General features: G+C 42.9%; 1 protein-coding gene across 2 annotated transcripts in view; it reads left to right on the top strand.

The window, feature by feature from the left end:
* Positions 1–18,096, top strand: part of znf423 (zinc finger protein 423) — a 139,729-nt gene that overhangs the window by 104,161 nt on the left and 17,472 nt on the right. The gene's annotated exons all lie outside the window — the stretch shown is intronic.

The following is an 18,096-nucleotide window of genomic DNA, read 5'->3' as shown; positions in this document are numbered from 1 at the left end:
GATAGACCGAGTGGGCGAGTGTTTTGCTGTCATTAGGTGGGAAACACCGGCTCTCCATCATTATGAACTGTGCGTGAGCTATGGAGACATGTCAGTAGCTGACTGCTGGATGTGTTAATGTGTGTATACTTGTACCATCCAGGTTTATGAAACAGGGTTGTCCATTTGTCGCCTTTAAAACCATCCTGTCACAGCATGATGAGTGTGATAGTAAGACAACAGGCGGACATTGATCCGTTTGACTTCAGTCAAAGCAGCCAGACGAACTCATAAATACACACACACACACACCAATTCAACCTTATGTTACTCTAGCTGGTAAGTGTGTGGTCACTGGCCCACACACACACACACACACACACACACACACACACACAAAGGACATGTATACGTGTGTCTAAGTGTGTGCCTTTTTGTGCAGACAGCAGGGAGGGCCCATTGGGGGAAGAAAAGGGGAAGAGATGTGGAGTGAGTGTTTGATATTTGACAGCTGATTAAGGAGAGGAGTGAGGAGCAAGGAGCTCTGACAGGAACTCTCCCAGGGCATCATGGGAGGTACGACCAGGAGACGGGTGGTGATTGCAGGGGGGGGGGGCAATAGATAGAAGAGAGATGGGTGAGACAGACAGGGGAGTCAACAGGAGAGGATACAGCAGTGGTATGTGAAAGTTAGTGGGGGGTAAGATTGAGATGGAGGGGGAGGAGAAAGGAACGATGAAGAGGAGAAAACATGATGAGAGGATGTGAGAAGGAGAAAGTAAGCAAGCGGGATCAGTGAGGAGTAAGCTGTGGAAAAAGTGATGGCATGGAAGTGAAGGAAGCGAGGGAACGTGAGGCTGCAGAGGAGGAGGAGGAGGATGTGCAGGGGAAATGGAAAACAAGGTGGAAGAGGAGAGAGGAAGGTGGCCCGGCACCCTGCTGCTTATCCTTGAACACTCTGAGGAGGTCTCTCACTCCATCTCTTCCCTCTTTTTCACACACACACACACACAGTGCATGACTAGCACACGAGGGTGCTGTTGCAATTAAACTGGCACAGCATGGTGCCCAGATAGAGAGAGAGAGGGAGAGAGGAGTCCACGCCACAGGAACACTACCCCTGGAAGACAGAGATGAGGAGGGAGAGAGGAAGTGATGGGGGAGGAACGTCAGGAGAGGTGGATACAGAGAGGACAGAGGTGAAGTGGTGGAAGGATGGAGGAAGTAATAGAGGAAAGGCAGGAACAATATAGTTGTCACATATGTTGATCAAAAGCAGTGTAAATTAAATAAAAAATATAGTAGCTGCAGTTGTAATTGGAGTAAAAACAAAAATAAAGATAGAAATCTTGAATCAGCAGAACTAGATAGTTGGAATCAGAAACTAAACAATGTTATAACCAAAATCTCTTGATTTCCAAGTAATTCTGTTATACAATTAAAAATGAATATCATCAATCATTTAACCCCACTGAAACTTTAAATCTTTAACTCCTGTATTTTAAGTTGTTGAGTTGCTTTATTAACAGCTTCACACTGCAGGATCTTTTGTTACCTACAAAAGTCTTTCCAGCCAACTTCTCACACGCTGTTGCAGAGATTTATTGCTTGTTCATATCATCTTTTGCCCCGTTACTGTGACGCAGTGTCGCCAACTCTCCTGCTGTGATTGGTTCTTTAATTAGCTCCTAACAAGAGCCTTCAGGAAGCCAGTGTGCTGATTGGACGTCTTATCATTGTTAATTAGCTCAATTAAGTCATTAGGAGGGTCCTCAGCCCCGTTTCCTGGGGACGCAGGTAGAGCTCCCTCCCATTGTGTGCCTGTGTGTGAGAAAGGAAAGATGGAGAAGGAGAGAGGGAGTGAGAGCACATAGGAAGCAATTAAGATTGTAAATCAAGTCATTTTTCTAGCAGTGTACGTGTGACAGGCGATGACGTTTTCATATACAGTGTGAACACCCCCTTCACACGGACGCTCGGCCCCCAGCAAACATCAAACACATGCCCGTTTAAAGCATGCATCGCCTCCATTCTGCTAAATTCTCTTTGTTGTTTTTTATGTATATATTTTTAACATACATCATTTGTTTTTGTTTTTGTTGTGGGTGAGCGTCTCAGCGGTGTCCAGGTGTGATATGGCCTGCAGTGATTAAAAACACACATCTGGAGGACAGAGCTCTCTCTATACCCAGATGTGGTCTAGAGAGATGCAGACGCACACACTCGCTTTGCAGTTACACTTTGTTTGTTTTTAAAAGTGTCGAGTTTTGTTTGTTTGTGTGTGTGTGTGTGTGTGTTTGTGTGTTTGTGTCTGTATGTCCAGACATCAGCTGTGTCTGTCAGGTGTATCTGTACAGAATATGACAGATGTTATTTTGATGTTGCTGAATGTTGAGAGTGACAAAAGACAAAAAGAACAGACAACAATGAAATACATACAGCTCTTTGATACTTACTGTACACACACACACACACACACACACACACACACACACACACACACACACACACACACTGTTATGAAGTCAGCCATGAGACGATGTTTGGTCAAGCATGGTTGGGTGGAGAGTTAATTAGTAGAAGCTTTGTACATTCGGCTTGGATAAACTGTGTGTCTCGTACTCCAGCTGTTGTGTTCCTACAAATTAGTCAATTATTTCCACTTGTTTGTGTGTCTGTGCACTGTGCACACTTAAAGCAAACAAGTGTTAATATACGGTTCACATCAAGCCATAATTGTTAACACCAAAGCGGTGTCGGATAAACAAAGGACCTGAGTGTCATCCCCCAAAGCAATATGGGCACACAGATGTTTGTCATTAATGTTTTTCGGCCATATTAGCTCCATAAGTGATCTTTGTTTGTTGGCTCATCTGAAGTGATGCGGTTTTATGTGATACAGACTGCAGGCTAGTTCAGTGTGTCTCTACTCAATCCCCCATGCTGATCTGATAAAAGGCTTCATTTAAAGTACACAGAGGAGTTCCTCAAGCACACACCTGTATGTACCTGTGTCATACTGGCTGCTGTTATATATCAGGTCAACGTCACATTTATGGTTATTGATTTGACACTGATGAAAATATTACCCAACAAAATCCCATCCACTTTTATTGACCTTAAACTAAACCTTTTTAACGTTTGTTGACTATAAATGCGGAGACATAAGATTATTAAATAATCAAAGCTGCCAAAGAAAAGTAAAGTCTGTGTTGTTAACGTTTTCTAACTTCAAATTAAAGCAAGAGGAGGAGACATTTTTTTCATTCGAATTTTAGAACAAGTTACACGTTTTGGTTATTGTGTGTCCCTAAAAGTGTTTTACTGAAGTGTTACTTTGACTAAATGTGTGTCGGATCTGTGTCTGTGTGCACCAGCTCACTTGACTGGTGGTAAGCTTGGACGTAAGTAGCCAATCACAGCGACTCTTTACACACTCACAACAAGCAGCTTCAGCGTGACCTGTTTGTGTCTCCTCTAGGGCTGTCACTCTGAGACAATAGGACATTACCTCTAACTGTAGTGTTGACTTGCACTTGAGACATCCAGACTATAATCTGCAGATGAGACATAATATTAGAATCCGTTTGCAAGAATATGTGCAACAACAGTCACCACCAGATTATGTAAAGTCACCCAGCATTTTCACTAATGCAGAAACAAAAATCATAAAAACAAACCAGAAACTGCTGTCTCTGTTTTCTTTTCCCAATTTTTGTCAACAAAATATTCTACTAAACTCTGTGCTGATGGGACTGCCTGAACACATTTAAACAGTATTTATTGTGCGACTCCACTGCATCCATAGAGAGGAAAACCAAGAGAGGAGGAAGAAAAGAGAAATGTAGCAAAAGAGCGAGAGAGACAGACAGACGGATGAAGAGTAGCTGCAGAGAAAGAGGAGAGAGAGGCTGATGGAGAGGAAGGAGAGAACCACAGAGACAATGAAACAATGCCCTCTAACCACCAAACTGACATCTCTTTGTTGGGAGTGTGTGCGTCTGTGTAAGCATGTGCGTGTGTGAGCATGTATTAATATTGATTTAGCATTCTGGCGGGGGGTCTTTGAACCTCACTTTCCCTACTCGGGCCCCTCGGGACATATTGTAGACACACACGCATAAACACACAAGGAGTGGTGTCAGATGTAATTAATGATATAACCTAAAGCCTTGACAGAGAGACAGAATGGTCGTGTATGAAATGTGTGAATATAAACACATCTGTGTGTTCTGGCATGTCTGCCTGTTTGTGAGACTTAGAGACAGAGCCGATGAGGAAGACAGGAGGGCTAAACTGTGATTCCCAGTTGTAGCTCTGCTCTGCATGTGAACTCTTTTAAGCAGACTGGAGAACTATTTTATTGAGCACTTGTCTTTGCATGTGCACGGACGTGCATCCTCGTGTGCGTGTCAAGCTGAATATTTAATCCATACTCCTCTGTCGTACAGTTTCCATCAGCTTTTTATGCTTATTAGCAGCACAAAGGTGTTAAAGTCATGAGTCATAGGTTTTATGTCAAACATACACTTTATATCATGGACTTAAATTCCACATAAAGACACATCTATTTTTATTTTGACCTTCTATGAGGAGTAATGAAAGAGTCCCTCTGAACAGTGATGCAGCTATGAGGTACAAAAGTGCATCTCTTCATGGCTGGTCTGAAGATTTACAGATGCAGTGATATAATGTGAACGCAAAGAGAGAGGAGCTCAATGTGCCAGATCCTCCGACACTCTACATCTTCTTATATGAGGCTCTTAAGCTAGTAAATGTTACCCAAGACACAGACAACTGATTATTTCACATGCTATTGTGGTCTTTTTCAAATTTACAGTAGCCCTGGGTCAGTGTTGGTCATTTAATTTATTGCAACATTTTTCACTGCTGATTCTGGAAACAACTCTGAAGAGAGCAGCAAAATCAAATACGAGTGGTTCAGGTTTGGACCATATAATCACAACTTCAGACTAGAAGGCATTAAAATGTTCTGTAGAGCTGAGGGGAACTGGGGAGTTGGGTGATAATTCTTTGTGAAACCTATTTAACAGAAGTTAATGTATGTTTCTGAATGTTAATCTGTCTTTAGACTTTCTTCCTGCATTGTTTTTGATCCATCTATCCCTCAGTTTCTCTGCTGGTCTGCCTGTCTTCTGTCTTTTGGGATTCACTTTATAAGTCTACACACACACACACACACACACACACACACACACACACACACACACACACACACACACACACACACACACACACACACACACACACACACACACACACACACACACACACACACACACACACACACACACACACACACACACACACACACACACACACACACACACACACACACACAAATCTCTTGACACATGTTTATTTGATTCCTGCCTCAGAATAATTAATAACGTTGTGTTCATTTATTTATTTGTTTGTATTTGAGGCTGACAGAAGTGAGCAGTGTGTGTTTGTGCTCATTTTTATTTTGTGGGCTTGTGTTCACGAGGGCATGGAGAAGGGATTATTTTTTATTATTCAAAGCAGTGCATCGAAAATTGCTTCATTATTTTGGCAGGTTACACTACTGTATATAAAGCCCTATTTCCAGCAAGATGGATGGATGGATGGATGGATGGATGGATGGATGGATGGATAGATGGATAAATGGATGGATAGATAGATAGATAGATAGATAGATAGATAGATAGATAGATAGATAGATAGATAGATAGATAGATAGATAGATAGATAGATAGAATATAAATTAAATACATCAGGTTACACAACCTTTTTCTTTTTTTCTCTGCAGTGTGCATAAAAAAACATTTCAAATGACCGTAAGCTTCACTTTGATTGTAACAAAAGCGACCATGGTGGTCAGATTGAGGGTTGATTGTGCTCTTTGTAAACGTGATCATTACCCGGTCCACCCAGCTGGGGTGGTCTTTTCTCTAAAACGTTACCTTGATTAGGTGTTCTTAGAGTGGCTTGTACACACACATGCATATCCTCATCGGCTGCAGTTAAAAGTCTGAATGTCAGCTGTGTAGAATAAAGGCTTAAGCTTAGTGCCCTGTAATTTCAACTGCGCCTGCCTCCTTAAGTTTTTCAAATATAATTGAGGCTTAACCTGGCTTTGTATAATTGACATTATAAGTCAATGAATCCTTTCTGATTGGGAGTGTGTGGCTTACATCTACTAAAGAAAAGAACAGTAGCATGTGTGCTACAGAGCATGTCGAGCACTTCCACAGATTGTGTTTGGTTAAATTTAGAGACATTAATACTGTAAACACTGGTGATAGATAAGTTTGGGCATTTTTGTGCCTCTTCAGTGCTCTCTCTGTTTTAGCATAACAGTCATGTTTACAGCCAACAGGCATCCTCCATCTCTGTTGCTCACCCACCCACACACCCACACACACTCACACATACACAGTGTGTGGCTGAGGGAGGTCTCTAGCCATGGATGCAGGTATCTGGCAGGCTTTTCCACACATGACCTAGTAGTGATTTACTGTCTTCATTAGCATGCTACGGTTCTCTGTGTGTTTGTCTGTGTGTAGGCGCTACGTTTGTGCTTTAGGGAGGAGTAGAGTTGGCTAACTGTTTGTCTTTTGTGTTGAAGTTTTGTGAGTTTGGGAAAAATTAGAGTTTTTGGTGTAAAAAAAATGCGATGTTAGCCTTCCTTTTTGAATCTGTGGCCTGCTATCCTGGTCTCTACTGATGTTTGTTGTAATGTTTCTATGACCATAGCGTGGTTGAGTTTGGCATGGCCTGGTATGGCACTGTGGCGTGTGTTTGTTTGTAGAGTGTGTGTGCGCAGTGTTACAGAGAGAGAGAGAGAGAGCCAGGGTGACTCGGTGGGGGACGCGGCTGGCCGGGGCAGGGGGCGAGGACAGACAGGCTGGACCAAGGTCACTCCTACTGTGTTTGTGTGTGAGTTTGCGTGAGCACATGTGTGTTTGTGTCCACTTGTAAAACCCAGCTAAGGATGCTGCCACCTTTCTCTCTCTCTCTCTTTTATTGCTTTTCTCTCTTTATGTTCACTTTCAAGAATGGATTCACATTCAAGATCATTTTCTCACAAATGGATCCCTTTTGAGAATCCACAAGTCATATGTGACGCAAAAAGACAGAATTAAAGCAGTATTCCGCAAACTCATTGTGAGTATGTTTTGCAATCCTGTTATTGCAGTTTGAGTACTTTTGGGATTTTTAATTGTGGTCAGACAAAACAACTGAAACCTCTGGGAAATCTACAAATTCACATTTTTCAGACGTCGCACAGATTTCTATCTTTTCTTGTATTACTCGCTCTCTCTGTCTTTCTTTCCTTATAGCTTCCTGTCTGCCTCTCTGTCTCTCGCTATATATCTCCCTGTCTCTCTCTCTGGGTCCAGATGGGCAGTTTGCAGGTTAACTGGTACAGCTGGAGCTGCATTATTAGCATCCTGCTGTGAACTCTTATTGGCTCTGCTCCTCTTCTCTTTCCTGCTCCCTTCTTCCCTCGTCTTCCTCTTGCAGCTTTAGGTTTTGTGCTGAAAGACGTGTGGACCTCTAAGAAAGCCATAATAGATTACTGAGTGGTTCTACAGGACATATGAAACCTTCACTTTTTCAAGGTGTTTAAGTTTTTTATTTGGTGTATTGATGCTTTTTTTTAATCGTGTTTGTCGTATGAAGATGATCTTTTCAGATTCTTTTGCATTGCTTTTTTATCTTTTGAATGTATGCCAAGGATACAGTCACCATGCATGCACACTTCTACTTTGATTGATTTGAAGCTTGATGCAAAGGCCACTTGACCAGTTTAAGGTCTTAAAGATGTTTAATTGCCTTTGGATTATGCTTGAAATGACAATGACCTGGATACACAGAAATCTTCCTTGTGATTAATCGACCAGCCAACAAAAAGGACAGCTTTAGTAAAAGGTCATTGAAAGAAATCTCAGAGAAAATGAAAGCCTTTTAAGCTGCTTTCTTTATAGGATGCAATGCCAAATGACAGAATGTGTGTAATGTAGTGGGGGGGGGGGGGGGGGGGGGGGGTACAGTTTGGTGAACAAAAAATTAAGCAAATCTCTCAGGCTTTCCTCTCCAGTTTTTGTGCGTTTGTTTGTGTCAGTGCGTTCCTGTATGTGTGTTAATGTTGTTGTTGTGGAATGGAGATTGGCTTTTTAGTGGTATTTGAGAGATGCAGCAGGGATAAGCCTTCTAGCTCCCTCTGACTCCCCCTGGGAGCGCAGATTAAAGAAACACACACACACACACACACACACACACACACACACACACACACACACACACACACACACAAACGCACAATCACACTCGTAGTAAACAGCAGGATAGGATTAGATAGAGGTAGGTAAACACACTCACACATACAAACACATTTGTTAGATTTAGCACTGAACAGGAACGAGAATTGAATCCTTAATCAACACACCACACCTCTGCTTAACCTTTCTCCATCAGTGTCTGTCCTGGCTTTTCACCCATCTCACACAATTTTCACTTTCAACATGTGATCCTTTGTAAACTTGAAATCTGTCCTGAATGGAAAGAATAGGGAGGCTTATAAAAGTTGTAAAAAACAAAACAAAAGGAGCAACAGGAGCTAAAAATCAATTTAGAGGAACGTGGAACCGTTAGGGGTGACCCCCTCACCATCACCTTGACAACTAGATCAGAGCCTTGATTATGGTTGCCGTGGTGATTAGCCTTGGATACAGATATGCTTGCTAACCTGGTGAGGTGTGTGTGTGTGTGTAGGTGTGATGTTTTTCATTTGTGTGGACTAATCTATCGCTCCATAGAGGCCTCACAGGTTTGATCCATGTTACATCTAAATCTGGCTTTTAAAAGCCTGTCGCCTTCTGGCTACGTCAAATGTGTGTGTGCAACTTCTTTCATCTTTGAAGTAACCTTTAAAGGCTGCAACTAGATTATCCAGTCAACTACCCAGCATATTCAGTCAAAAAAAAGCTTGTATTTATTGAAGTAAAAACTTCAATAGTTAATTTTGAAAGCTAAAAATTGCAACAAAAAGGGCATCTACCGTCTACCTTTTCAATAATCCGAACACTCGGTGGTCTGCTAACTTTTCTGCAGTTTTCTTTTCAGTAGAACTGCACATGAGTGTTTGAATCGACTTGATGGGAACATACTTTGGTAAGATCTGTCTGCAGTGACAAAGTGACCGCTTTTAATTCTGCTGTGCTTTCCATATCCATCTCCACCTTAACAGCTGTTGTAGCAGCCGTGATGGTGGTTCCTTGTACTGCGACTTAACTAACGCCATCAGCTTGTAGAAGCTTTACATGTCCTCAAAACGCATGGAACAGGGCGAGCAAGTGATGTGGTTTGAGACTGCTTGCTGTCTGTCTCCTTGTGTTTTAACGCATGTGGTTAAGTATCACATTTTTATTTCTAAGTACTGTAGTTATTGTTCCCATCTTTACTTTAAACACATAAAGATGTAACACCAGTGGCTGAATGAAAATCATCCATAGTAAAAATAAAAATACCTGTAATTAATTAGGGCATGCCCCGACCCGCCATAAAAAGATTTTTATGGATCCTCGTGGATGTTTACTATAGCTTTAACCAGCATCCACGCAAAAACAGATTAACACACATACTGGTAATGTTTATGCGCATCCAGGGGGCTGTGCTGTAGTTGTGTTTTACATATGTAAACAGATGGGAGAATCGAGTGAGTGTGGAAAAAAACCGGAGGAGAGAGAAAGAAAGTAAAAGGACAAGAAAGGGAGGGAAGGAATGACTGGACACAGGAGGAAGAAGTACTTCAGTCCAAATGTTATCTAAGGGAGTGTTGAGCCTCTGCGTGTGTGTGTGTCCGTCTGTGTCTGTCTGTCAGTCTGTCTGTCTCTGTTTGTGTGTGTGTGTGTTGAGGGTTTATTCACACACAGTGATTAGGCTTATTCCCTCATGGCCACTTTGAAGCTTTCAATTAAGATTCTAAACACAAATATACTCTGCATTTATTACTCTCATCCCTGCTAACGAGCTAAAAAGAGGTGTGTGTGTGTGTGTGTGTGTGTGTGTGTGTGTGTGTGTACTTGTATATATGAGTGTTTGTGTGTGTATGATCATGGCTTTCCGTGTGCTTATTGGAGGAAACCGTAATTCCCCACTTTCCTGTGAAAGTCCTGAGCGATGATTTCAAGGCCAGAGCGATGATGTGTGCACCTCTCCTGTTTGAATATTAATTAAAGTCTCATTACGTATGATAATACAAGACTTACGTGTCAGCTGCTCGTTGTTATGGTCAAGTGCTCTCCAGATGACACTGAACATCCTGTGTTGGTGTGTTTTTCATGTGTGTGAGCAGCAGAACGTGTGGGTCTCTCTCACATCACTTCCATGTGATGTTTTAGCTTCCTGCCTGGCTCTGTGTTTTACAGACTTCAAAGCAGAGTTGTGTATACACAGAGGTTTAATATCTCCCCAAATCTGTCATATAATACATAAAAAATGGTTTATCTCTATTCCTTACCAAATATGGTGACAGTAGTTCATATTACTTTAACTTTTTTGCACATTCTGCAGTCTTGGATTTGAAGATTTTGTAATCACTTGTGTCATGTCGTGGCCACTAAGCAAAGCTTTACCACAAATCATCCACCCGTATTATCAGATGACAATACAAGCCCTCAAACCGTGACACAACTTCAGCAAACATCGAAACATTGGGAAATGTTTCTGTTCAAAAACATCACGTGACTATCTCTTCAGCGAGAAAGTTAATTCCAGAGCGGTCGAAAAAATATAAAGAAAGAAAGAAAGAAATATTAAGAAATGCTCGACCGTCCTTCTCTCTATGAGCCTCTTTGTCTGCTTTGATGTGGCTCACACATTTTTAACATGTTTTTATTAAACTGATAACATGTGTTTTAATCCTTGAGCATGGCCAACCAAAGACTAATGAGCTAACAACTTCAAAATGAAATAGATCATGTACTCTGTAACTAGAGAGAGAGAGACAGAGAGAGAGAGAGAGAGAGATGATAATTATGATGATGTATGATATGTCTTTTCGTGTGTCTGTGTGTTAATATGTGAGAAGGCTTTTGGCTTCTACGGGACCGAGCGCTCCAGCTTCCTACTGTTATGTAATTTGATCGGGAAAATCCAAGCTGCTAAACACACACACACACACACACACACACACACACACACACACACACACACACACAGACAGTCTCCTTCCAAGACACACATGCACTTTTGCTCGACACAAATATGCTCAATTTGTGCTTCCTTTCATGGAGCACACAAACACAGACTGGTTAACGCCATATGCCGCTTCAGTCTGCCAATAGTGTGTCTGTTTTTGTGTGTGTGTATCTGTGTTTGGTGCCTTTGTGCGAGGTTCCACTAGAAGTATGTATTACAGGATCCTTTCAGATGTGCAATGAGGAAAGAAGCCGGCATTGAAAAGTAGAGGATTCAGGGGTAGGGACGATTCAATCTTTTTTGCAATAGTAACGTGTTAAAATTGTTAGCCTCTCTCTCTAGCATTTTTTTTTCTCCTTTCATTATTTTTACAGTGGTTCTTCCAATAACTGGCTTTTCCTCTAGGGTGAGAGGATGATGTATTTTTTCACCACTTGACTTGTACCATCTGCGATGTGAAAAGCCAAAGCTGCATCCGTGTTCCCAAAGAGGGTGCAGAGCCTTCTTTGTGGTCCGACTCTACAAACTCTGATCTTTTCGATCTTTTAATTTAAAAAAAAAAAAAAGAAAAAAAATCTTTTAGATGCAAACTAATAAGCAATTATTTGTAGCTTTTGGTCATGTTATATTTTTTTATTATTGGATGTAATATTGTCATGGCATACGATTTTTAAACTTCAATATGAATCTGTTAAAAAGTAAAATTCTTGATTGTAATTCCCAAAGATGCAGGCATAATCCTGCATATTAAGCTGCTGAAATTGCATTAATGTGTTTGCAATCTTTTGGTCCCGAATAAAGGTTTTTTTCTTTTCTTTTTTTAAGATTTATATTTGGGCGTTTTATGCCTCTTTTTTTTTTTTTTTTTAAAGATTTATTTTTGGTTATTTTTAGCCTTTATTATGGAGGGAGGACAGTGGATAGGGTCGGAAACCAGGGAGAGGGTGGGGATCAACATGTGGGAGGGGAGCCACAGGCCAGACGCGAGCCCGTGCCGTCCGCTCGGGGACTGTGGCCTTTTTTTAAGTAAGGACAACGGATAGAGTCTGAAATGGAGGAGAGAGATGGTGGGGAACCGCATGGGGGGAAAGGAGTTACGGGTCGGCTTTGAACCCGGGTCGTCCGCTTGGAGTAGTACAGCTTTGTACATTTTTTTAAGATTCGGCACATTTTGATACTATCAATTATTAAAATACCAGAGATTGTATCCTTTTTATGCATGGTATCACAAAGTCTGACATTCATCATTTGAACTAGGTGTAAAGTTGGTGTTAATGAATCTTTCTTTTTTTTTTTAAGATTTATTTTTTAGCTTTTTTGGGTCTTTACTGGAGGGATGGTAAAGTGGACAGAGACAGAAATCAGGGAGAGAGAGTTGAGATCGATGGAATCACGGGAAAGGAACCACAGGCCAGATTCGAACCCAAGCAGCCCGCGTTGAAGACTGTAGCCTTCATACGCAGTGAAGCTGGTGGCACAGCGGTTAGTGCACGCTATAGTGCTTTCACATTGTACGGATCCTGGTGATAGCTGCTTGTCAGTGTGAGACTGTATCTAACCTGTCACACTGCTTCCTCTGACCCAGCATCAATATGAGATGAACAAAACTCAGCCTAACTTAACAGAGCTTTTTTACCTTCTGATACAACGAGCTGTCTAACAAACTGATAAAATACATACTCGAAGGAAAGAAAACCGCAACTTCATTAGGCTGTGGTTAATGTTAAGTGAAGTCATTGTGTTTAATTCTGTGGAAAAGCAGAGATGTTTTAGCTCCAGATTGGAGTACGTGAACTGAGATGACCGTAAACGAACTGTTAAGCAAAGTCAATGGTTTGAAAGAGGTTGTTAGAGTGAAACTCGACGTCCCATCCTTATTGAGCTGCATGTTAAAACCCACACAGTGCACGAGGAGTAAACAAACGATGAAAATATTAACAATTACCTCACAGAGAGAGTGATGGAAACAGAGGGAAAATAGAAGATGAGAGGAGGGAGGGAGAATGTGTGTGGGTGTTAGGTACTCGTGGGACCTCAGCACTGCAGCATTCTTTCTCTCGCGTGTGTGTGTGTGTGTGTGTGTGTGAGAGAGAGAGAGAGAGAGAGGGTGAGTAAAGGTGGGGGCACTCTTGGGACCCCTCCAGCACTGCAGCAGGTTGTGTGTGTCTGTGCGTGAGTGCGTGTGTGTATTCTCCAGCCCCCACACTACCAATGGGTCAAGCTCACTCCCCCCTTGCTTCAGCCCCCCCACCCCTGGTTGCCATGGAAACACACCTTGAGCGAGCCCCCTAGAGAGGAGCATACTCCTCCTCCTTTCGTCCACTGCTCTCTTCTTTGCTGCACTCTTTCTTTCACCCAACGCCTCTGTTGCTCTCCCTCTATCCGTCCCATCCTCCCTCACTCTCCGGTCCCATCTCTCTCTCTCTCTCTCTCTCTCTCTCTCTCTCTCTCTCTCTCTCTCTCTCTCTCTCTCTCTCTCTCTCCTGTCTCTCTCTCTCTCTCTCTCTCTCTCTCTCTCTTTCTTGCCACCTCTCCCTTGCTGTCCTCACCATCAATCGCCTGGCTTGGTTTACGGCCTCTACGTCGCAAGGGACCATACACACACACACACACACACACACACACACACACACACACACACACACACACACACACACACACACACACACACATGTAGTACATGTTCTGCCACTCCTTCATGCGCACACACTTACCCTCACACATTTTGGGGATGGAGGGGGTTGACAGGAGTATGGAAGGGCAGTAATGGGGGGTAGACACCCATGGGACCTTCATGCAGCCAGTACAGACACAGAGAGGAGAAGGTGGGAGGGAGGTTTGTGGGGGTTTTGCACCCAAAGGAGTTTTGCAGCTAAGACTAAGAAAGGGTTAAGAGGTGTGTGTGTGTGTGTGTGTGTGTGTGTGTGTGTGTGTGTGTGTGTGTGTGTGTGTGTGTGTGTGTGTGTGTGTGTGTGTGTGTGTGTGTGTGTGTGTGTGTGTGTGTGTGTGTGTGTGTGTGTGTGTGTGTGTGTGTGTGTGTGTGTGTGTGTGTGTGTGTGTGTGTGTGTGTGTGTGTGTGCGCCCTAGGGATCCATCCCCCAGCACAAACCAAGGAGCTCATTTATGTTCTGCTGCATTTTGCAGAGGTCTGTGATGAGGCCAGCATGAAAATGTTTGTGTGTGCGTGCATGTGACTGTTGTATGTATTTGTGTGTGTGTGTGTGTGTGTCACAGGGATGATGCCACCTGGTACCTCTCCTCTGGTCAATTAGTAGAGAGAGAGAGAGGAGGGTAACGAGAGAGAATGAGACTGAGGTATGCCATGTGCGATGTGGTGTGTGTGTGTGTTGATTGTGGTGTTGTAATGATGAGTCTGACTGCAGTGTGGACTTTAGCCTCCCTCATTCACAGATTTCATTACATGCTGTCTTCACATTATTTCAGTTTCCTCTTTCGCTCCAATATTTCCTCTGTGCCTCTCTCTAAGGTGAAACCTCATCAGTAATTCTACAGATCCGCAGCAGCCACCCACCAATTACCTTTGTATTTGTGCGTGTGTATGTGTGTGTGTGTGTGTGTGTGTGTGTGTGTGTGGCTCACTCCGTTTAGCAGGAACATTGGTTTGGAGCCGAGCTCTCTCTTACTCTCCATCATATTTAAAAGCTGCTTTTCTCGATCTTGTTCACCTTGTCTGTCAGCCTTCCTCTCCGATGTGTTGTTTGGCTTGTATTACTTGCTGCTTCTGCTGCCCACTGTGACAATAATAACACACCATGAAATGTTCATATTGTCGATTAAAAGCATAATAGGTACAGTAGTGATGAACACTTTAAAGTAGAGTGCTGTAGTTATGTGAGGTTTCATCAAGTCCTTGCAGAAAAAAAACACGGTCAGGTGTTATACTCCATGTGGAGAAATGAAGGAAAATGTCTTAACTAGTGCCCCGCTTACCACATTAGTTGGCATAGCAACCAATCATGAACAGCCAGGTGTGCATTATGGGGATTGTCAGCACAGCAGGAACATGTCTTGGACTAATCAGACTGGTAGACTTAAAATGGTCATTTCATAGACTCCTTCTTTTACTTGTCGACAAAAATCTGATCATGTTTTACGATAATCAGTGTATGAAAAGAGGTAGAGCTTTATAAAAGTATTCAGAGACACTTTTCTGAAGCCCATAACCTCGTTTTCTAAAATAGGAAATTAACTAAAGGCATAACATTTTCCACAAACTTGATCTGATGTGCATTAAAATGCAGAATTATTTTTTTTTTTGGATAACTCCTAACCTTCACCCTGCCTCTCTCTCTCTCTCTCTCTCTCTCTCTCATCCCAGCCTAGGCCTCCCAGAGTTGTGTGCATGTGTGTGCTTGTGTGTACGTGTGTGCGCGCTGGTGGATCAAATGCACTCTGTGAGACAAAGCGTAACAGCAGGATGCTCTACAACTCTGTCATCTCACTATGGGTCACACACACACACACACACACACACACACACACACACACACACACACACACACACACACGGCCCGGGTCTCAGAGGGAGACAGCACACAGAGACTGCCGTCCCCACACACACTGATCAAAACAATGTATTTGTCACAAAAGAGAACTCTTTCATGGGACACACACACAGGCGTCGGAGGCCTCTCTCCATGCCCTTGTTCCGGACAGCCCAATTATCTCTCTGCACCTCACTGTTTTCCCCTCAATTCTCTCGCCCTCTCTCTCTTTCTCTCTCTCTCATCCTGTTTCTCTTTCTGCCTCTCTTTTCCCCATTTAGTCATTCATCATCTGGAGCCTGTTTTTCACTGACCCTATATTTAACTGTCTGTTAGTACCTTTAGTTTTGTTAAGCTCATGGCTTCAACTTTTGATACACAAATAAAAGACATTTTGCACTTCATAAATGCTGAAACCGAATCACACCAATCAAAATGCAACTTGATCTGATTCAAACCAAAATGCGAGTAAATAGATCATTCGTACTTTACCTCACAGTGTGAGACAATCCCTCTCAGACTTGAGGGTCATAGAAATGGTGGCAAAGCAGAATCTGACCCAATGATGACAATTTGTGTCTTTGAAGCCGTGCTGCATGAAGTTGAACATATTCATGGTATCAACAAAAGAGAAGTGAAGAACATGCAGGCAGACAGAAAACATAATGAAGCCATGTCACGACGTGTACGAAGATTGCACTGGTCGCATGCTGTTTACACATAATATTTACTGTAGTGCTTTTAATTTGAAAATGCGGTCGTTGTGTTCACACATGCAGCTCACCCCAAAGATTTAGGAAGTGGATGTGTTTTGTTTATATGTAAAGAGAACCGACATTAGATATTTTGGTTTGCAATACAGACGATCTGAAATGCCTCCTTCAGCTGCTACATGTGCTATTGAAGATTTTTCTTCACCCAACTAAAACATAAAAACCATCTCAACTTTCTTGCGGTGAAGATGTAAAGATCCACCTTTACTGTACGTACACACAATGATGTGCCTTTCACTGTAAACTGATCCTGGAGGCGTGGGAGAGTGTGAGCAACCTTCTGAACACAGAGTTACCTTTAGAGAACCCTAACACACACACACACACACACACACACACACACACACACACACACACACACACATACACACACACACGCACACACAAGGTTACTACTCTGAGATTACTGAAATATCCCGGTACATACAGATGACTAAATTATGAAACATGACAATTGATTAAACTGGTGGTGCTGCACTCGCTCTCTTGCTCGCTCGCTCGCTCTCTCTCTCCCTCCCTCTCTCTCTCATCCTCTCTGTGTGCCTCGCTTCATGTGACTCTCTCCTGCTGTTTCAATCTCCTAGTAAATGATAATGAACCTCTATCTGTCTCAGTGTGTCTCGGACACACTGGCGCCCCACACAACCTTGCAGCCTTTGAGCTTTCTGTGTTTGTGTGTGTGTGGGGACATGGGACGTTTCGGGATCGGGACCGTGCAGCATACCATCTCATCCATATAAGCCCATGTGGCACCCACCATGCACAGACACACACAAACACGCACACTCCCCCACAGCTATTGAGGCGGGATTAAGGCACCCTTGTGTGGGCCTTTGAGGCAAGGAGAGATAGGAATCTGTGTGTGTGTGTGTGTGTGTTAGTCAGTATGGGTGTCATGGATGTATGATTGAAGACGTTATTAACCCTGCGATCCCCTGCAGCTCTGCAGCTGAAGTTCTTCAGTGTGTGTGTGTGTGCGTGTGTTTGTGTGCCTACAGACACACAGGACATGAGATAAGTGATGGAAAGGAAAAAAGACATCTCTGATTCAGTATGTGTATGCATGTTTGTGTGTGTGTTTGCCACTCCACAAGGGGTCACAGATTGGCCCGCAGAAGACACCATCTGATGTCTCCAGGCTGCACAGTCCTATGGTGTGCATGTGTGTGTGTGTGGCCCCCCACTGTGTGTGCTAGTGTGTATGTGGGCGACCGGGGTATTGGACCTGTATGGTACAATGATGATAAGGACAACATGCGGGAGACCTAAGCCCCAAGAGGTGCAAGTGTGTGTTTATTACACCCACCTTTCATCTGGCCTTTCACCATAGGTGCAGTGATGTCACTCACACCTTCTTAAAATAAACACACTCGTAAATATTGGTAGAATCCTTAGTAAGAACAAGAAGGTAGGAAGGCTTGTTTTGATGAAGGCATACCTGGCTGTAGGTGAGTCTCTGTCATTGTGAGGTGCTGGTTACATAAAACACACAAAAAAGATAGAGCAGAGGGTGGAGGAATAGAGTAAGTATAGTTTATGTGAGGAGGGGAAACAAGGGGATGACAGGTTTGAATTGGATCCCTAAATATGTTTAAGGAAGTGATGGAGCAGAGGAATGATGAGAGGGCGTG

Source organism: Symphodus melops, assembly GCF_947650265.1.
Source record: "Symphodus melops genome assembly, chromosome: 6".
Taxonomy (NCBI): Eukaryota; Metazoa; Chordata; class Actinopteri; order Labriformes; family Labridae; genus Symphodus; species Symphodus melops.
Note: the sequence above shows the minus strand (reverse complement) of the source record. Positions and strands in the feature narration are given on the sequence as shown.